The sequence below is a fragment of the Tinamus guttatus genome, unplaced genomic scaffold, assembly GCF_059628265.1.
Source record: "Tinamus guttatus ecotype Peru unplaced genomic scaffold, ASM5962826v1 Tinamus_guttatus_pri_ptg000155l, whole genome shotgun sequence".
Taxonomy (NCBI): Eukaryota; Metazoa; Chordata; class Aves; order Tinamiformes; family Tinamidae; genus Tinamus; species Tinamus guttatus.
Genome location: NW_028288689.1, coordinates 9121991 through 9143067, shown reverse-complemented (window position 1 = coordinate 9143067; position 21077 = coordinate 9121991). Strand labels below are relative to the sequence as shown.

Sequence of the window (21077 nt, the reverse complement as noted above, 5' to 3'; positions counted from 1 at the left end):
GAGCATCCGCCGAGACCAGCGCCCTCGCTCGTCAGGAGCTCTGCTGTCAGGACTTGCCTGGCCAGGCTCTTGGTGAGGCAGCTCTCCTGATTCAGGGACTGCCACAGCGTAAAGGGTTCCCTGTAAAACAAGGATTGTCCCCTGCTTGGTCAACCTAGAAACCATCCTCTCCCACCATGTCCTTCGCCGGCTGCTGTCCTTCGGTACACGGCTGGAGGAGAGCTGCTGTGAGGCGGTTCTTGCGAAACAAGCTCAGCTTCGTTTGCTTGCTTCTCCGTGGCTTGCAGTGAAGCAGCAGTGTGCACAGATGAGACTCACCACTGCCTTCAGACACCCAGATCCTCCAGGCTTCCTACAGCCTTGGTGCCTTAACGTTCCCTCATCTGCAGCTGCCCCTTCCCAGGGCCACCCCATGGGCGTGGGTCAGGTGCATCCCTGTCAGGAAGTTGTAGGGGCAAGGCCTTGGGTACGGGCGGCGCGGAGGTTGATGTGCTGGCTGGAAGGAGATGTCCTGACCGTCATACTGGTGAGGGGGAGGCCATTGCAGCTTTCACGGTTGTTTCTCCGCAGCTCCTGACTCAAGCGCGCCCGAATTAGCTCTTGCCATAAGTAACTTTTGATATTTCCTGGGGGGGGGATTGTCTAACTGACGTATCGCTTTCTAAAATTGCAGTTGCCTTCCACCACAACACTTGCTGACTTTGGAGCACTACTGCGAGGAGAAGTGGTTCAGCTGGCCCCATCTGACCCACCCTGTGCATTGCCTGTGGGAAGGGACCCTCTCAAACTTCTGTTGTGTCTCTCCTGAGGTACCATGGTGGAAGGGTCCTGCCTTGGGAATGATGCTTAACTGTGTAGGTCGAACAGGGGCTGCAGTTTCAAAACAGGGCTGGCCAGGAGAAGAAACACGTGAGTATGCAAGCGAGGCAGAAGGAACTTCTCCTGTGGGTCTATTTTGGTTTCCATTACAACTTCCACCTGAATGACTTCCTGAATGATGGCCACCCTGGTCTGAGAACAGCCTTTCTCATGTCACTAGTGTGTTCCCAGGCCTGGCTGCAGAGCAGCAGCTTGGGGAGAGCCAAAAAGCTGCAGGCTTGAGGACAGCTCTTGCGTTACTGTGACCTAGGCCCACTGCCTAGCTCTGAGTCGCAGCGCTCGCCCGTCCCCCTCTCGTGGGGTTTGGGCTCGCTTCCTTGAGCCACCAGCAGCAGACGTATGCAGCAGGAGTGGCCGGGAAGGGATGTGAGTGGAGCCGACGTGCCCCAGCCCCACGGCCGCCTCACGACTGCCTGCCCAGCCTGCACAAGCAGATGGCTTTTGCAGGGTGCTCCGGAGGTTGGAGCGAGGCTATTTTGGACCACGTGGGCGTCTGAATTCCAGGCGAATCCCTGCTCAAAAGACGCCTGCCAGGGTCCCCGGAGGTGGAAACATTGCAGCTTGAACGTCCTCGTGGCTCTGCTGCCGTCTCTCACGTAGGCGTTGCTGCAGCCATGCCTGCTCGCCAAGCAGCCAGGCCAGCACCCAGTCCCCCTCGCCCTCCCGTACTGCAAAGAGGCAACGCGACCACGCACCCTGCTGCTGGTGGGAGCAGCTCGCCTGCGGCACCCAATGGGCCCGCGAGTGCCCCGCATGTTATCCCAGTCCCCTTGGCGTGACGCAAGCAGCTCCTCAGCCCCCAGGTGGGATGGCTTCAGAGGGTCTCGTCCCATGGCCCCACGGGAGGCGTAGGCACCCTGCATCCCAGCTGCTTCGTGCTGCGCTGCTCCAGGACTGCCACCTCCATCCATGGCCCCATGGGCCGGGCACCAGCTGATGCTCCCCCACGCCCAGCATGCCCTGGACTGCTGGGGGCTGCTGTGTCCAGATGAGCTCCTCCACCTCTAGCAAACGCTTCCCTGGGCCATGTGAGAGCCAGGGCCGAGGGGGATGCTCCCCCCGTCTGCCCAGCTGGGGGTTCCTGCCCAGCCCCGCTGCCGCGGTGGCTCCAAGCCCGCTCACTGGCCGTATCTCCCTGCAGCACGCAGTGCGGCGCATGCAGGCGGCCCGGCTCCCCGCTGCCGCGCCGGGGTGGGAGAGGGCAGAGAGAAACCGACTTCCTGCCCTTCTTGCAACTGCCTGCTCCACTTGTGTTTGCTTTGAGGCCCGTGTCCCTTGCCAGGACATTCCCGGGCAGCGGCTGCTGCAGTTGCAGAGGAGCCGTGGGACAGCCCTGACCACAGCCGCCCGCGTGCTGGCTGCAGAGGCGAGCGCCACAGCCTGCCCCACAGCTGCATCCCCCCCGAAAACCTCCTGGGGCACCGTGGCCCCGTGCTGGGATCCCACAATGGGGGGAAAGCAGCTAAAGAGGCTGCTTCCAGGAAGGGGTGGCCAAGCCCAGGGCAGCAGCGAGCGCCCGCTGCACGGCCCCAGGGACAGGGAGCCGCCGCGGCATGGGAGACGGACGGGCTTAAAAATTAACCTGGCCGGAGCCTCGATGAATGCGCAGCGGGGCTGTGAGCCAGCTGCAGGCCATGTGTCCCTCTTGACACTTGGTCCTTGAGACCCAAGGGGCTAGCATCCGTGGAGGCTGCCTCTCCCCGCCACCCACCTCGCCTGCGGTTGTGCCAAGGCAGGGGCTTACATGGCCTTGGGGGGCTGAGACAGGGGCGGCCCGGAGCGGTGGGCCAAGCGGTGCCACAGGTTGTGGTGCTGGCTGTGCTTGCACCCCCACCAGCGGCCCCAGCTTCGCTCTCTTGCGCCATTGCAGTGAGGGCCCGTGGAGGAAACAGCTCATGAAGGACAAAAGGGCCGCGCCAGTCTCTGCTCCCTGCTGGGCCGGGGGCCGCCGCAGCGCAGTATCTGGAGGAGCGATTCCAGCTTCGCAGCCCTGTGTCCGTGTCCTGGTGCCATGAGCTTGCGGGAGGAAACTCGTCTGGACTCCGAAACTGGGGGTGTTTCTAAGACCTGGGGCTGCCCAGCGCTCCTGTGTGCAGCTGTGCAGATTTGGCTTCCCTCTGGGAGTGGGAGTCCTGCATCCCTGCTGGGTCCCCAAGCGGAGGAGGTGGCGAGTGGGTGCCTGCACTGTATCCCACTTGGATCATGGCGTCCAGGTTTGGGCTTGGGTTTTTTTTTTTGGAAGGCACTTGCATGCCGGAGGTTTTGGGGCTGCCTCGTTTTCTCATGCAGCCTTGGCAGCCCTCCAGCTGCCACCCTGCAGTGCCCTGCATCCCGCAGGCATCCAAGGGGCTGCGTTCCCGTGCGACCGTTCCCAGCGCTTGCCGCAGCGCTGGAGCACTCCCAGCCGACTCCGTCCATGGTGCAAGGGTCCGTGTCCCGCTTCCCCCGTTGTTATTCCAACAACGCCATGGCAGCCCGGCCCGTTGCCTCTGTCTGGAGCTGAGTAGAGCTCCTGGATTTGCTCACCAGCCACGGGGAGGAGAAGGCCCAGGCCCCTGCCACGGGAGCCACATGCCCTGCATGCCAGGGAAGATTTTGGCGTCGGTTCTGGCATGCGGAGTCGGAAGGTGGCACAGCTGCGTGCAGGTCGGCCTTCCACCGCATCGCCCTCACTCTCCATCCCTGTGCACCGCATCCTCCGACCTGTCCCCTTATCTTCCATCCCAGCGCCCTCAGGACTCCCACCTGCCCCTCCCTATTCCTTGTCTCCTTCCTCCTCCACTCTCATCCCCTTGCCCTCCATCCCATTTCCCTCACCCTCCATCCCCGTCTTTCTCCCTCTGTCCTGTCTCCTTCATCCCTGTCCTCCTCAGCCTTCATCTCCACCCCCCTCGCCCTCCATCACATCCCCCTTGCACTGCCACAAGTGCCTGGGCTGCAGATCAGGGGACATTCCCAGTAAGACCGGGACTTTCTCCAGTGCATGGGCAGGTGAGCGCAGATTTACTGGGCAGTGGGAGTAGGGGAGATGTGGAGAGCATCAGCTGGTGCTCTGGAACTGCCCAACGTCCCCTCCGGCACTGCAAGCACCTGGGCAGCAGCGGGGAGGCTGTTGAAGAGGGTACCCACTGCGGGACTGCTCGGGAGCTGGAGCTCTGCACTGGGGCTCTGCCTTTGCTATCAGCTTCCTGCCTGGCTGTGAGCAAGTCGCCGCTTGGCTCTGTGCCTCGGTTTCCCCTCGTAGCTGAGTGCAGCGCCTGCTCGGTCGTCCTGCAAGGTCACACTGGGCTGGGTGTTCTTGCTGTGCCGCTGGGCATGCAGTTGTCCCTATCCAGAGTGACACAGCCCAACGCTTTTTAGGCATCTTCTGCCCTTGGTAAAGATAATTTCCTTTTTGTGGAGTTTTCCAAGCCTGCTGGCATCTGGAATCACCCGATGTTTGTGTGAGAAGATTTTTGGGCTGTGTTGTCCCCATGCTTGGAGGACTTAAGCTCCATGGTTAGGGGTCTGTAAAATCCAGACGCAGCTGCAACTGCCCCTGGCTTTGCAGGGCCAGGGCCAGGCAGGAATCAGACCCTTCCAGCTCCGAGCGCTGCCAGGTCAGGTCCATAAAAAATGGGGAAAAAAAAATGTGCGGGACGTCTCTGAAGCCTGGCCGGGCAGGAGATCTGCAGTGCTGGGCAGCACCAAGCGGGAGCCGGCATCATGGGTCTGGCTGCTGCTGCCCGGCGTCTGCCCTAGGGGATGGAGCCTCCTCTGCCTCTCTGGTGCCACTGGTCTCCTGGGCAGCCGAGGGCAAGGCGCCCTTTCGGGGAGGAAAAACATTTTGGAGGGAGGCAGGCAAGCCCCCAGCGTGGGGAGCACCCCAGCAACATCCTCATCGCGCCCTCCATCCCCATCCCACGCTGGCGTGGCCCCGGCTCCCTTCTCTAGCCCAGCCCCTGCAACGCCGTGCCCGGGACCCCGGCGGCCCCGCGCCCGCGGGCGGGCAGCACCGCGCGTGGGGCTCGCGGCGCAGGGCAGGGCTCGCGGCGTCACGCCAGCAGCAACCGCCTCTGAAAATCCCGGTCGCTAAATATGCGAAACTTGCATAATTAACAGGACGTGTGTCAAATACAAACAGCGCATTCACAGCGCTCGCACCGTACGGTTTCTGCGCACCCCCCCCCCTTCTATCGCCTTTCTACAGTTTTGTTCCGTTTAAAGCGATTTTGCATTTGAGGAAAAAAATAAAATAAAAAAAGTCCGCGGCAACGAAACGGAGTTTCTTTTTCTTTTTTTTCCTCGTCGGTGTTTTCTTTTGGAAGGTTTTGGGATATTCGCTGGCAGCAGAGGCGCCTGCAGTACCCGGGACTTTTTGGGGTCTGTCCCCGGGAAGCGGCGCCGGGCTCTCCGCCGGGGAGCGGGTTCCAGCCAATTTGTGACTCCCAGGTTTCCTTTCCCGCCGCTCACAACGGAAAACGAGTCCTCCCCTCTTCCCCCGCCCGCATCCGAAGCCAGCGCTGGGCTCGTTTCAGCGGAGCGGCAGCTCGGTGCTCTAAGCTTTGCCGGATTCCTAGCGCAGAGCGGACTTACCCTGAATAAATAGCATTATTTTTTGCCAATAGCTCCATTTTGCCAAGGGGAAGAAAAGGAAAAAAGGAAAAAGCATGCAAAAAAAGAAAAAAGAAAAAAGAAAAAAAAAAGTTGCTTGGAAAAACTTCTGGGCCAAGCTCAGCTCAGCGGGGGCCAAATCTCAGATGCCCCCCCCTCCTACTCCTTGACCGGCGGGTTGATTATTTTTGCGACTTGGGGTTATTTGTAATTTTATTTTTGCATCTTCGATTATTTGCTACTGCTATTTGTATCCGGGCGGGGGGGGCGAGCGATGGGGACTACGTCGTGGTGACACCTCCTTAGGGGGTGGGGGGAGAGGAATGGGGGTGCATAGCAGGGTACGTACTCTCCTTTCTCTGTGGGGCAGGATAAGGGGGGTACCGTGGGGTGATACCACAGGGGGCAGATGAGATGGTGGGGACAGGCGCGGGGGGGGTTGCACTGGCGTGCCACCGCGCGCGGGGGCGGCAGGCACAGCGCGGTGACACCCCACGGACAGAGGTGTGGGGCACACTGGGGTGAAGGAACGGGGGGTGCCCCGGGACAGAGAGGCAGCCGGGGGGACTCTCGGCGCGGAGCGGGCGGGTGTCGCGGGCAGCCCCGTGGGCGGAGGGGCCGCGCGGGGCGCAGCGCGGGGGGGCGCGGCGCGGTGCCACCCGGCGGGGGCGCGCGCGGAGCGGCGCAGCGCGGAGCGGCGCGGCGCGCGGGGCGGTCCGGTCCGCTCCGGGTTTTGGCGGCAGCCGCGGGCAGCGGCCGCGGCAGCGCCGTGCAGCGCGTTTCGGTGGCTGTGCACTCCCAGAGCGAGCAGCGATGTGGAGGTGGGTGTGCGGCGGCGGCGGGGCACCGCGCCCGACTCGGCTCCCCTCGCTGGCACCGGGCAGGTGCTGAGACACCCCCCCTCCGCCCCCCGCGCCACCGCCGCGCCCCGGGGCCGCCCGCCCGGCGCCGGCCCCCGCCGCGCACGGCCGCGCTGCCCGGAGCGGCGGCGGCGGCGGCTCCGGTGCCCCCGTGGCGGCGGCCGCTGCGCAGCGCCGGTAGGTGCCGGTCCCGCGGGGCCGCCCCGGCGGGCGGCGGAGTTGGGGGAAAAGTCTCGGGAAAAAAAGTTTGGCGGGGGGAGCGCGGCGGCGGCGGCGCCGGAGGCGGCGGGGCCGGGGGCGTAGGGGCCGCGCGGGGCCGTGGCGAGCCGTAGCGAGCCGAGCCGGTGGCGGCGGGCGCCGGGCTGGCCGCCTGCCCGCGCCGGGGCCGCGGCGGCCGGTGCTGCGTGCGCGGCGCCCGCGGTGGCGGCGGCGGCGGCGGTCGCGCTGTAACGAGCAAAGTTTTGTTGGCGCCGGGGAAGCCGCCGGCCCCTCTCCCCCCGGCGCGGCCCTTTCTGCCCCGGCGGCGGGCGCCGCTGCCCGGTGCCGGCTGGCGGCGGGGGCGGCGGGGGGAGCGGCGCGGGGGGGGGCCGCGCCGTCCCCGCCGCAGCATCGCCGCGGCCGCCGCTCGTTTCCCGGGTGACAATGGTGGCGGCGGCGGGGCCGGCCGGGGGCGGCGGGGGCAGCGGGGCGCCCGAGAGCGCCGCCCGCCCGCGCCCGGGGCGGAGGCGCCGCGCCCGGCACCGGCCACCGCGCGGGTCCCCCCGCGCTGCCGCCCCGGCGGCCGCGGGGGCGGCAACGCGGCGCCCCCTTCGCGCCCGCTTCCCAGCGCCGCGTCCTTTTCGTTATTATTATCATTATTATTATTTTTTCCGCCAGCAGCTTTTGCCTCCCCGCAGCCCGTAGCATCCACCGCGGGTTCTCCCAGTCGCCCGGCGAGCGCAGTTGGGTTTTCCGCCGGCGACAGCTGAGGGGTGGACGTGGGAACGGTGCCGCCGCGCGCAGGGCTGAGCCATGTGTAACAAGTAACCGAAGTTTTTTTTTTTTTTTTTTTTTTTTTTTTTCCTCCGTGCAAAGTATTATTATTATTATTTCCTTCTCACTTTGCTGCTGGATCCGTAATATGCAATTCATAAAGCTCCGCTCCCCCCTGTGTTTGATGTGAGGGCACTGAACACACTCTAAGAATAAAAGATTAAATGGAAGCAGACGAATCGCAATGTACAATGTGTAATATATCTAATACGCATCCAGAGCGGGTGCTGCCAGCTGTAAAGCGATAGTGGATTTTGTGAATGATGACTGAATGTTGTGATTATTGTACAAAACTCTGCTGAATCGGAGCCAGACGGGCCTCGTGGGTGAAGCGCTCCTTTTTATTATTATTATTATTTACTATTGCTATTATTATTTTTCGTGGCGAGGTTGTATCCTGTAATCAGGGTAGTCCTTCTTATGGTGGGCCCTTGTTTGGTTTGGGTTGTTTCATTCTTTGCTCCAATGATTGATTGGGTAAAGAGAGAAGCGGGGATCAGGGGAGGGATGGCGGGGGGGTGCGGGGGGACGTCCTCCCCGCTCTGCGTCCGACACATAAACAAAGCTGTACACACATCCTGTGATAACAGATCACATGTGTGCCGAGCCAGGCCTGACCCTGGCCTGGCAACCTTTACTCCCGGGAGCTGTTCCCTTGAAGTGGCGGGGACGCTTCCCGGGCCCCGGGCGCTTGGGAAGCGGCCGCATGGAGAGACGCCGCGGCTGCTCCCCCGCCTCCCTGCGATGAGGTCTGGGGGGGCTCGCCGGCTCCCGCCGAAGTCAGGGGAAGTTTTGTTCCTTTGGAAACGGGCCCTGCTGCGTCAGCAGCCCCTTGGCGGTGGCTTTGTTGGCTCTTGGCCTCCCCTCCACCCGGCGTTTCAGTACCTGCGGCCCCATTCGTACTCAGAGCTGAGGTGGCACTGGCACTTCTTTGCTTGCTTGAAGGCCAGTGTCACAGATGTAACAAGTCCCTGCCACAAAGGTGCATGTGGAGCCCCAGTGCTTACTGCGGGACAGGCAGCTCGCCATGTGCCGCCTCCACGCAGCGCTGCTGGGCAGCCCTGGCACCTAAGCTGCCCGCAGGGTCGAAGACAGCAAACGCCTTGTGCAAGTGGGTGCAAAAGATCCCGCCAGACCCCAGGGGAGCGGGGAAGGCAGAGCTGAGCCTGCAGCTTCCTTCTGGGCTCCATGCCGCTTATCCCCTCGGCTCCCAGAGGGCTCCTGGCCTCCGGGCAGGCTCCCAGGCCCTACCCAGCAGGCCAGAGCGACCATCGACCGCCGTTACACTTGCCTGAACGTGCCGCCGTGCTTTCTGTCTCACTGCACTCATTTCCCCTCTCCCTTTGATTTAGTTTCGCGGCTGAATATCTGGGCCGTTTTACTGCGGGCCCGGAGACAAGCAGGGGGAGGCCAGGAAAGCTGGAGCGAGGTGTTCGCCGCCAAGAGGCATCGGGTAACGGGAAAGCGGAGCTGGTTTTTCTCGGAGGGCTGCGTTGGTACACGCGGGAGCCGTCCGCTCTGCAGATCTGCCTCTCCTTTTAAAATCTCTCTCCCCAAGGATTTGCGGGAAGCATCTCCTTTAGCAACCGAGAAACTCCCCGTGTTCCCAGAGAAAGGTAAAATGCCCAGGGGAGAAACAAATCTGGGCTTCTCCGAGGTGGCCAAGAGCTCTCGTCCCGATGTCTGCTGCAAATTGGTGCCCGGATCCCTAAAAGCGTCGCTGCGTGAAGCCTCCGCTGGTGCTGCGGGGAGACGACGTGCGGGGGCCCTTCATTAAGAGTCCCCCGAGGCGTCGAGTGGCTTTACGAGTGGCGACCCTTGGAGCTGGGAGCACCGGGAGCAGCCGGTATTCCCTCACGGTGGGAAGGGGCCGTTAGTGGGCGGCAAGGAGAGTCTGCTAATGGAGCGCCCTCAGGGGCTCTCCCAAGTTGAGGCCTGCTTTCTGGGACGTTTGCCCGAGGCGGGCGCCGGGGGAATCTGCGGCCTCGTGTGTCCCGTGCTGTGGAGGGGCAGCAGGAGGGGCAGCGGGGTGCGGGGCAAGCACAGGAGCAGCGCCGCAGAGGCGAGTGAGCAGCAGGCGCAGGAGGTGCCCTGGAACGGCTGCTCTTTAGGTGGCCGCTCCCCCCGGCTGCCTGCGCATCGCACCGCTGCAGTGAGAAAAACGCGGGAGTCTTCCGAGGCTCTGAGCGGAGGCATCCTTGATGTGTATATCACGGCGGAGGTGGGGCTAGCACTGCTGTCGGGCGCCGCCAGCCTCCAGTGGGCCCTCCTGGCCCACGGCCCGGCTGGGGCAGCGTGGGGCCTCAGCAGGATTCAGGGCCTGAGCCCCTGCGGGCATGAGCTGGCGAGGCTGAATTTGGAGATGCCGTGCTCCAAAATTCAGCCTGTTTCTTCGCGATAAAAGGCCGCACCTGGCATAGGCAACACGGGCAGAAGCGGAGGGGGAGAGGATGCGTGTGTGCGATGCATCTCCCTTGGGACTTGGGTTGTCGCATCACTCTGTCCCCATCCAAGGGGGCTTTATGCTGGCCTGCGCCCCCAGCTTGGCTTGGCTGCTGGCCTCTGCAGCTGGGGCGTCCTGCTCCTGGGTTGCTGCCCCGCTGGTGCCGAGGGCGGGCAGGTGGAGGCAGAGCAGGTGCTGCTTGCCGCGACCTCTAGATTTGGGGACGTTGTGTGGCTTTTGTCTCCTTTCCACGTTGGTGCCTCTCTGGCTTTTGTGTCTTGGGGTCTTTGCGGGCAGGTGGCAATGGTGGTGGAGAGGGGCGGGATCCTGGCTGGCTCGGGCACTCACCACCAGCGTCTTCCCCTGGCACCCGCCACGGTCGCTTTGCAAGGACGTTGTGCGCTTGGAAGGGCGCCTGCCTCTCCGTCCCACGTTGAATGGCTGCGTCTGGGCAAGTGCTGCCGAGGCTGAATCCAACCCCAGCTTGTCCCAGGCTCTCAGCCTCCTCAAGGCCTCCTTCGTCCCAAGGAGAAGGAGGCTGGGCAGTCCATGGCCTGGCTGAAGCGCGTCACTAGGGCTGTGTTGGCCAAGTCCAACCCTGTCAAGTCCTGTCTCTCTTTGCTCGGGTGCCACATTTGTTTTCCTAAACCTTGGGTGTAAGAACAACCTCTTGATTAAGTGTATTAATAGTTAAACTTTCAGCTCATAGCTTAAACTCACCAGACCACGAAAAGCCTCCGTCCTTTACTCATGCTCTGTTGCTCAACTAAAATATTGCACTCCAAGGCTTTTCTTTTTCCCCCCTTTTTCCCTGACTCAACTTTGACTCTTAGGAGCTTGGGGGTCTTCCAGGGGCTCCATCACCTCCCCAGCCATGGCTGATCCCAGCTTTCCACTCTGCTAGTGGCTTTCCCTGCTATGTTTAACAGCCAGGAGCAAAATTATCCCAATGCTGAGCAGAGAGGAGGGAGGTCTGCAGCCCTTGGTCTCCGTCTCACAGTGAGCGCCCTCCGAGTGTGGCTGGGGTGAAGTGGCCACCTCTTCCCCCATGTAATGGGGACGTGAAAGTCTGGATGGGCTGGGGAGCGTGGGAGCTGCTGTCAAGGGGAAGATGGGAGTCCTGGCTGTGTCCAAAGGTGGAGCAGTGGAGGAGAGTTGTGCCTGCTCTGCTTCCAGTGGGAAGTGGGTTGGAGATGGGCTGGAACTATGGGGAGGGACAAGAGCCACTGGCAGTAACTGTCTTCCGAGACCACTGTTTTCCTTCCTGTCTGGCAAGCCACAAGGCGGATGGAGCAGGAGGAAGGATGGAAAGGAGGAGCTGTAGCAGAGGAGGGGGATAGGAGAAGAGGTGCTGGGGACAAAGGAGTGGCCAGGCGACCCTGATGGTGAAGCTGGAAGTTGGGCCCAGGCGGACAGGGAGGAAACACGGGGGTTGCTCCAGCTCAGGGTGGCTCTCCTGCGGGTGGTGGGTCAAGACCAGCCTTGCAGCAGGTTTAACCTCCTTCACGGTGAGGTAGGGTGGCTCCTAGAGGTGAGTGGAGCTGAATCTCCCATCCTGGGGAGACCGTGGGAAGCTGCTATCCTTGGCAGAGCAGGGGCATAATGGCAGGGGAGGGGGCAAGAACAGCCACCTCCTGGCTCTGTACTCCCACACAGCCCCCACAGGGGAGACCTCCGTGATGCCCGTGGTGTTGCAGCCCGGATCAGGCACAGGCTTTGTGAGCTGAGCCCTGCCCTAGGCAAGCTCCCAAGAGCTGGGGAGCGGCACGGAGCCACCTGGAGTGAATGGCTGTGCATCCCATCAGGATTGCAGAGTCCAGATAAAGGGCATAGCAGATGTATGTTGGGCAGTGCTATAATGTGTGCTGTAATAATGTGTTGGATGATGGCCCTCAGGTGTCTGAAGACAGTTGAAGGAAGCTTCTGAGCCTGTCAGCATCTCTGTGCTCATGTGCTGTGCCACGGGGCGGGTCTTCCCCCCACTCTGTATCCTCACCATCGAGGTGCTGCAGGGCTCGGGATGCGTTGCATTAATGTGCCTGGAGTGGTTTCGTCCTGGCGCCACTTCCCCCATGACTTGGAACCAGGTGGAGGGCACTGCATGGGCTGGCATGACAGTCATTGCTGTGCATGGGTGGCAGCTTGTTATTATAGAAATAAAAGGATTTTTAAGGTCACAAGTTTTTCAAGAGGCAGTATAAAGCTGGGGGAACCCCTCTGTTTTGCAGAAGTGCTTGAGTCTGCTTGTAGCCTGGTGCTGCCTTGCCCATGTTTGGATGCAGTTGTCTGTCCAGCATGAGCAGTGCTTCTGGCTCTCCCTGCTGCCTCCACTGATGCTGGGCTGCTCCGAATGAAGCTCTCGTAGAATCTATGGGCTGGTGCTTTCTGGTGTGTGCGTGTTGTCTGCTGTCTCTGCCTTCCACCCATCTCTCTGGCGTGGCCTCATGTGCCTTCCTGGGAGATGCTCTGTGAGCCCTCACTGCGAGATTGGTGCCTGCGTGGTGGTCCCTGCTGCCCTGCTTCGCTGCCCTATTCTATCCTCTGTGCAGAACCAGCCTTCTGTGCTGCTTCTTGGGAGGGAAGTGTCCTTTGTGGGTCACTAACGCAGCAGCTCAGAGATGAGGTTATGGCATGGCATGGTGATGTCCTAAATGTCCCCTGCCTCCCTTATTGAATTCATGTTATGAAGACTTGGCTCACAATCCATAATCTGGTTTTGGGATTTGAGGTCCAGCTCAGTACCAGTTGTAGCAGAGGTCTTCCCTGGACCAAATGTAGACATCTTTGTGCTGGGAGGATGCAGACCCATCACCTTATGGAGCAGTGCCAGCAGAGGGCTGGTCCCACCCTGGGAAGGTATATGTTGGCCTTGGCCAAGAACTGATGGTGGAGGAAGGAAATGCTGTCTCCTGACTTGCCAAGTGGGATGTGCTTCCCTCCCTTGCCTCTCCCAGCTCAGGGAGAGGAGAGCTGGGGCTTAGATCATTGGCTTTATCTCTTGTTGAAGGCTTGATATAATTCTTCAGTGAGAGTACATTGTAGGTAATAAGAGGGCCCTGTACTGTGTTGTAAGATAAGAGCTAACCCCAGATGTCAGTGCTGAAAGACCATTTCCCTCCAATTCCTGGTTGATGGTCTCTGAAATACCAAGCAGCTCGGGTTGAACTAACTTCAGGGCACCTAGAAGTGAGAGAAATTGCTGTTGTACCAGCAAGGCGCCCTCCGTGTTCCTGAAATGCAGTAGTGGCAAGTATAGGAAAGGGTGTTGTGCATCCAGCTCTGCTGCTGGGATAAATATGAGGGATTCCTCTCGGTGCTGGGTTATGATTGTGATTGGGTAGCATGTGATTCTATGACTTTGAGGTGTAACTGAGACTTGCATAAGTTTACTCAGCATTTATGGTTTCTAGGGATGGTCCAGGCCTGAGCAAGGTTTGGATTTGTGCTCTGGTGTGATAGGATTGGGCATATTCACTTCCAGCTTCCTTGGCCTGTGCTGTTCCTGGCCATCTCGTGGTTTCTGGGTGGTCACCTGCTATTTGAAGGCAGTCCAGGTATAACTTGTGACCACGACTTGTTGGATGTTTCATTCTGCCTTCACAAGCCCACCTTGAGTTCTTGTCTCTACTCCAACTCTTGATAGCACTGTCTGGGCCACATCTGCCTTCCACAGCTGTCTTCATGAGGGTCGTCTTCTATGCCCAAAGAGGCAACACTGCTCCATCTATTCTGATCTCAGATGGTTCCCAGAAGTCCGCAGGGTCCTGGGATTTCTGCTTTTCCTGTATTGTTGTTTTGGCCTGCCCTTTCGACTTGTGTGCTTCTTTCTCTCTCTCAGACCCTGGGTGAGAAAAGGTGTTTGTGGTCTGGATCCAGTTGCAGGATCTGTTATTTTAATGTATTGAAGGCTGTCCCTCTAAATGATCCTAAAAGTCTGCGCTTACAGGTGTTCCCAGCTCTAATTCTCCAGTGCGCCTAGCGGGGCTGAGTTTCCCCTTTCCACAGTTTCCTCTGTGCTCTGTTGACTCTTTTCTGTTGCACCCACATGTTGTTGATTAGAGGAATTGCTGACTGGTCTTTACTGTCCAGCATTTGCAGCTGACTTAGAGCTAAAATGTGGCTGTCTGTGCCCAAGGAGCTCTGTTTTCTCAAGAAGGGCTGAAGACTCTCAGGCCCAGGAGCTAAGAATGTAGCAAACCTTTGGGAAAAGGTGAAACACCGGGGGAGGATTTGAGTTCATGTCGAGAGAGAAAGAATAGTACCCTCAGATGGTGCTTGGAGGCTGTGCGAGGTCTTGCCTCCTTTCAGCAGGTCTGCACCTCAGGTGGGCTGCACACAGGCAAGGGATCCGTGGTGGCCTCATGGCTTAGGGGTGGCAGCAGGGTCTGCGTGCAGTGGGAGTGGATGAGCGCCAGGCTGCGTGCCCCTGCTTGGGGACTCTGAAAGCCCAGCTGGGCCCTTCTGCCCCACCACTTTCCCCTGCCTTGCAGTATGTCAGCATGCTTGCTTGAATAACAGCAGTGTGGTCTGGCCTGTAGGTGCTGGAGGTCCTCCGCTCCTGTTGACCCTCATCCTGGCTATGCTCCGATGCAGCCCTCTGCCATGCGGAGCCCTGTGCCCTCTTTCTTGGGCCCACATTCCCCATCCTTCCTCAGCTGTGCTGAGCTGTATCTCCTGCCAGCCAGGACGTGGCACCCGCAGAGAGCTGCTGCTGGCTTCCCGCGCCCCCGCCGCCCGTCTGGAGCTGCTGCCTGACCTTGGGCCGTCCGTCCGTCCGTCTGTGCGGCCCCTCTCTGAGCCTGGCTCTCCATGCAGCGCTGCCGGAGACTTTTCCCCTAGTTCCTGTAACCTTTGCGAGTGAGTGGCTGAGGATCGCTGACTCTGGGGAGCGCTTGCCTTGCCCTCTGCTTTACCTTCTTCATCTCGCTAATCTGATGACCGGAGGTATGCGAAGCATTTCAAATATGGCCTCGTTAGCTGGCTCCGGACAGAGCACGCAAGAAGCATTTCTTCACACTCTTATTTGAGCTTGCTGTTTCTGCACCCTCCTCCCACGGGGATCCCGCTGTGGTTTGCCCAGCTGCTGCAGTGCGTGGGCGTGTGGGCTGGGAGCAGTGCAGCCCCTCGCCTGTAGGGCCCACCCTGTGTGCCGAGTCGTGGTGAGTGCCCGCAGGACGGACATCTCCTTTAGGGAGGTCGGAGACGCGCTGGAGGCCGTAGGCAGATGCAGCCACACGCGCACGTCAGGTGTTAGGGTTGTTAGAGAGCTTTCTTGGTTGCGTGGGTGTGTGGTGAGCATGTGCTAATGATGAGGTCCGGGACGTCCCTTCTGCCTAAAGCCTTGGCATGTGCCCAGGTCTCTTGCAGCCCTTGTTTGTAGTGCTGTGGTGGAAAGGGCTGGAAGGGCAGTGTGGGGCAGGGTGCCTGCCCGCACACCCTCGCTGGTGGGGTGGCCTGGGGAGCTGTCTTAAGGCTGCTGTGCCATGGGGAGAAGGCACCGTATCAGCCTCAGGTGGGACAGAGTGGGCATGTCTCCAGCGGAGCCCTGTGTCCCAAGTGAAGCCTTGGCGTGTGCTCGATGCAGCCACAGAGCCGAGACTTAAAATGGGAAGTTTAGGCACACTGGGGAATGGGGGTGCCCGTGGCAGCCCAGCATCTGCCCGCACGTGGCGTGGGCTTGGTGGGATGGGGACAGTGACAACTGCAGGTGTCTGGGCTGCTGGCTGGCCCCGAGGGAAGAGTCTGTCCTGGGCAGTTTATCTGCAGGTGGGAATAGGCTGGTGCAGCGCTGGGAGCAGGAGAAGGGCGGCCCGGAGATAAACAGCTGGCTCGGCGCTATCCAAGGAGACTGCGGAGCCAGGCACCCGACTCCGGGCTGCTCGCCGGTGCTTTTATCGCTGGCTGTCCTTCCAAGGGCAGCACGGGGGCCAGAGCCGCCGCGGTGCCTGACGCGCCAGGGGTTCCACACGGCCTCCCCACTGCGGCCCTGCTGGCCCGCCGCCACCGGCGCGGCTCGTGTTCCTGCCTCCTCTGCTGCCTTCCTAAGGCATTGGAGCGCACAAGGAGCTGCCGCTGCCCGCTCACTGGCCTCGTGGAGGAGCCCTTTGTGCGGAGCACAGCGCTCTCACTCCGCACCCGTAGGAAAGCCACGGCCTGGGGCAGGAGGGGAAGTGCCCGATGCTTGGCCAGGCAGTGAGGCGCCCCATGGGGGCAGCCGGGCGGAGGGGGCCGAGAGGCCCCGTGGAGAGCGTCACTCAGCTGTAAAACCCAGGGGGTCTCACTCGCTGCAGAGGCCGGAGGCACCAGCAGGGTGCCCTGGGGCAGCGCACCGCGGGAGGACGTGCTGGTCGGATGAGGCCTGCGGGAGGTTGAAGGGCAGGAGGGATCCGCAGGGCCGCAGCAGGGGGAAGGCTGTGTCCTGCCGGGCGCGGGGGAGGCCAGAGGGCTGGCGCAGGGGACTGCGGGCGGCAGGACATCCGGGTGACCCGGCAGCCGGAGGGCCATCCCGATGCCGCTTGTCCGGCAGCTGCCGCTTTCCATTAAAGGCTGGAGGAGGCGGAGGGCTCGGTGCCTCTTCTGACGCCAGTTGCCCGTTTCGGAGCCCACCGTGAAGTCTGCTGGGACAGCACTGGCTCCCTGGGCTGGGGTGGCGGGCACTGCCAGCACCTCACAGTGGTGCCGCCTGCTGCGGGAGGGAGGCGGGTGGTGGGAGTCTGTCAGCACTTCCTGGCTCCTCTGAAGGAGCTATTTAAAGCTGGGGGAGGAAAAATAAAAACACGAGGTGCAGGGAGCCACAAGGCGGGGGAAGCGGTGGCACGGTGCTTGCCCCCACGCGCCCAGCCGGCGACTCAACGGCCACGGCTGGCAGGCCCGGCCTGCTGGAGTGGCGTCGCCACGGGAGGGGCCTGGCGCAGCCCCCCGCCGCCGCGGCGGGTCTGGGAGCGAAGCGCGAGGCGTTTGCGCTTTAATGCATCAGGACAGCTTGCAAATTCCAGCCCGGCGCGGCGAGGTGCCGGCGGTGGCTGAGCCTGCGCTGTCTCGCATCCGAGCGGGCCCCGCTGACAGAACAAGTTAGATCGCGGGCCGCCGGCGGGGCGCTGCGGGGAGCCGGAGGGGCCAGGGCCGTGGCCGGGGCGCGCGGCAGCTCTTGTGCTTCAGCCGCAACCCGCAGGGAGGGTCCCGCCAGGCTGCTTGGCACTGTGAAGGGGCTCAGGGGGCCGGTGCAGTGGCCGTGGTGGCTCCCTGGCCCTGTGCATGCTGCTCTGGCAGCAAGGGCTTGGCGCAAGCAGGTCGCCCGTTACTCCCCTCGCGCTGAGCCCTGAGGTGGTTCCCAGGCCTTGATCCCTTCCTGTCAGGTTATTTCAGAGCCTCAAGGCTGACCAAGTCTCCCCCAGGGCAGGAGGGGAACGCTGCCATCCTGTACGTGTGGAGACACAGAGGCCCAGCCTGGCTGCATCGCTTGGAGGTGGCCCCACTGCCACTTGGGTGCAATCGACCCTCCTTGGCCTGTGGCTGCTGCAAGCAAATGGCTCCCTCGCCATGTGCTCAAGTATCGCTGGTCCCTCCACGTCCAGGGCTGGGACATGGAGGACTGTGTCCAGCCTGAGACCCTCCCCAAAACGCCAGCCCAGACGGCGGGGGGAGCTGCACATGCTGCCTGCCAGGCAGCGGGCCACGAATTGACGCTCCCCACGACTGCTGAGTGGGGTCGCATCTGCCTCCCGTTCCCTGTGTCACTGCCGCTTTCCCCTCCTTGCACGGAGCATGTGGCTTGCTGTGCCACTCGGGAAGTGTTTGCAGAGCACCTAATCTTGGGGCGTGTTGGTCCCCAGCAGGACTTTTCTAGTGCAGCGTGTGATGCCAGACTGACACAATTTGGCTCGGGAAAGCTGTGTGTTCACACATGGGCGCTTCCAAAGCGAGCAGCTGGGTATGTGTGCGGAGGAGGAAGGAAGGAAGGGGAAAGCCAGCCGTCAGGGCGTTTCTATTGATGAGTTTGTTTTATCACGTAGGTGTCGAAATACTTTGCAAAGAGAGCAACTCAGCAATGTTTGGGCCTGGCCTTTAGCAGAGGCATTGTGGGAGGGACAGCGCTTCATCTGGGCTGAGCGGTGGCTCCAGGGGAAAGCACCACCCAGAGCCTGGGCTGTGCGAGGCATCAAGGCGGGGATAGCGGCACCCCAGAGCGGGAAGAGGAGGGAAGGGAGAGGACACCGTGGCTGGAGTGTGGTGGGGAGGTGGGCGTCAGCGAGCGGCGCCTGGTGCTGTGGGGCCAGCGCAAGCGCAGCTGGGGGCAGGTTGCCCCAGGGGCTCTGGGCGGCTCTGCCACAGGATACACAGGCTGGGAGAGGACAACCTCTCCCGAGTCCTTTCTAAGAGGCCCTTTAGCATCCTTTTTCTAAGCAGTTCAGTAGATGAGCTCGGAACAGCCACCACGAAAGCTGCAGCGGTTCCCTCCATCGGACGCTGTGCCCGGATCTTCCTAAGGCTGCTTTGATTCCCTTCTTCCCACCTTTAGATTTTGTTCCCCTAACTAAAGAGCCTTTAAAAATGCCTACTAACTGCCTTAATGGGAAAACTGGAGTCGTCTTGAATACTAAAGCAGCGATGCCGAGAGGCCTCTTGGCACGGTGGTGCTGGGCCAGGGCTGGAGCGCCCGGCGCAGCAAGTGCTCCCTGCCTGGCACTGCCGCTGCGTGAAGCCGGGCTGCCAGCCCCTCCGCAAGGCGCTCAGCCCTGCAGAGGATGGGGCCTTTTTATTTGTGAAGGCGTCGGAGGATTAGTTTGGTTTTAGATTGGAAGGCGAGAGGATTAGTAAATATGACCCCAGGTAAAGATTAAGACAAGAAAAAAAAAACTGTTTTTTTTTTTTTTTTTTTTTTTTCCCTATGCTGATGCACCATGAAGATTAAAACGGGATGAATTCACGCAGGCGGCAGTTAGTTTATTGTTGGAGGGGGTGTTTTTGCCAGGGAGGGATGCAGGGAGCCAGAGGGTGTGGGAGGCTGAGGAGCGGGTGCCGGGCCAGCAGTGCCACGTCGGGCTGAGGTGTCGGGCGCTCCCCTGCGCCGGGCTGGGAGCTCTGCTCCGTCCTGGCGGGGCGGCGCGCAGCGGTCGGCACGCCTGGCACGGTACATGGCTTCGGGATTCGGTTGCTGCTGCTCCAGCGAGTTGTCGCAGCATCGCGGCTGACTCCTCCGCTAGCGGCACAGCCTCCCTGCAGCTGATGGGTTAACCCCCGGTGGTACCTCTGCTCCTGCTGAGCTCCGCGAGGGAGAACCGAGCTCCCTGCCATTTCGGGAGGGTGCTCGGCTGTGCAGAGAAAGGCAGCTGATGGGCTCCGGCCTGTTTGGGCTGCTGCAAAGTCGCCCTTGGCCTCACCAGGCTGCTACATCCAGTGCTTCGCAGCGTCCCGCATGGGCTCAGCTGCGCTGTGCCTGCTGCAACCTGCTCACGAGGGCATGTTTTATTTCAAGTAATACTCGGATTTTCCCTCTCCTCCTGCTGCAAGATTAGAGCCGCCGGGGCTGCAGGGAGCGGGCAGAGCCAGCAGTGTTGGGAGTGTGGCCGGAGGGTAGGAAAGCCGGGGGGTTTTGGGGTGGGGGGAGAGGTAGGGAAGCGGTTCAGCTGTCGTTCCTTCACCTGCACCCGCGCCGAGTGTCTCAGTAATTGCAACCAGCCTAATCCTGGAAATAACTGACACTCAGCTGCAAGGCCACGGCTCCAGCAGCTAATCTGAAAGGATGTTAACTCAACAGCGAAGGCTGGAAAACACTTAGAGAGCCGGGAAGGCAGAGGCAAATAAGTCCCTCTCTTTGCAGCTCTTCCCTGCCCTTGCGAGGAACGGCCTCTGTTATCTGTAATATGTGGTCTTTTCCATTTTGAGCTCCTCTGATCCTCTATCCCGCAAACCGGCCCGAGATTCCCCATGGAGTAGCGATTTTTAAGGATTAGCTAGGGACCTGGAATTTCAGCTGCGCATTGAATATTCATCAGATAAAGCTCTTCTCTTTCGGCTGGGCCCCTCTGCCTCCGTTCGCTCCGGTGTGCGTGCGGCTCCGGGAGGCGCTGCCTGCGGGGCCTGTGTGCTCTGCGGGAAAGGACAGAGCTCCCAAGGGCGACCAAGGCTCCTGCGCCCTCCTGGACCGGGTGCGTGTTGGGGTGAAGCCCTGCACTGGAAGGCGGTAGCACAAGAACGGCTCTTGGGAGATGCAGGGTTCCCCTTTGGGGCACCAGAGCTGGCGGTATCACCCGGGTGCCAGCCATGTGCTGGGGACACTTGGTGGTGGTGACACTTGGGGTGGCCCCGTTGGGGCGCAGCCAGGGGTGCTGGGCTGTGGAACCGCTGCAGGGCTGCCCGGTGCCGCGCTATCCTGTGCGCCCATGCTGCCTTCCTCCGCAGGCTTCATTAGAGTCTCTGCTGATTTACGCCAGCGCACGCGGAGAGGCGCCGGGGACCGGGAGGCGCTCGGTTTTGCTCTGCTTCAGGCTTTAAATTTTGTCACCGCATAAATCTCTTGCAGTGCACTGCTAATGAGAAGAGGGGGCCGGCGTGCCCTGTGCCGCCCCGGGGGGCCTGGGTGCTCAGCGCACTCAGCGCGCTGCGCCCAGGCATGAAATCCCATCCACCCGCACCGCCTTGCCCAGGCCTGTCCTGGCGCGGCCGCTGGTTACGATGCTTGGGAAGGTCGTGGGGGACTTCCATGAAGAGAGAGACCTGCCCCGCTTGGGACACATCCTCTCCCGGCGCGGGGTGGCTGCCGGGCAGGGGCTTGGAGCCTGTGCGGTTCTGTGGCTGTGAAGAGGGAAGGGATGAGGGGAAATGAGGGAGAAATCCCTGGACTTTACTGATCTTCTGGAGGACCTAAAGGCATGTGCTGGGGGAGGGCCAGGGCTGCGCCTGGTGTATTTTGGGAGGAAACTAGAGGAGCCATCTCTGGGGAGAGTGGCAGAGGAGGGGAAGCTGTGACTGCTCCGAGCTGTGCCCGGAGCAATAAAGGGGCCCGGGCTGAGCTCTGGCGTGGCCTTGTCTTCAGTGCTTCCTCTCCCAGCACGCATTTGCTATTCTGGCTTGGGGCTGCCTGCTCACCCAGGGGCAATCTGCTTCCTGGAGTTGCGACCCAGCTCCTGCGGTCCTGGCGTGCTGACCCCCGCGTCGGGGAGGGCTCTGTGTGTCCCGGTGGTGTTAACCCCTCTGCATGACCTGAGCCGGACTGGAGCGAGAACCCCAAGGACTTCTTCTGCAGACAACGGAAGGGTGGGTTTGGCTCT

At 61.4% G+C, this 21077-nt stretch overlaps 1 protein-coding gene across 1 annotated transcript in view; it reads left to right on the top strand.

Moving 5' to 3' along the window:
- The first annotated feature begins 6177 nt into the window (after positions 1-6177).
- CXXC5 (CXXC finger protein 5) overlaps positions 6178-21077 on the top strand; it is a 52698-nt gene continuing 37798 nt past the window's right edge. Inside the window, exon 1 of the mRNA XM_088522688.1 lies at positions 6178-6293. The gene's annotated coding sequence lies outside the window, so the exon portion shown is untranslated. The remainder of the gene's footprint in view (positions 6294-21077) is intronic.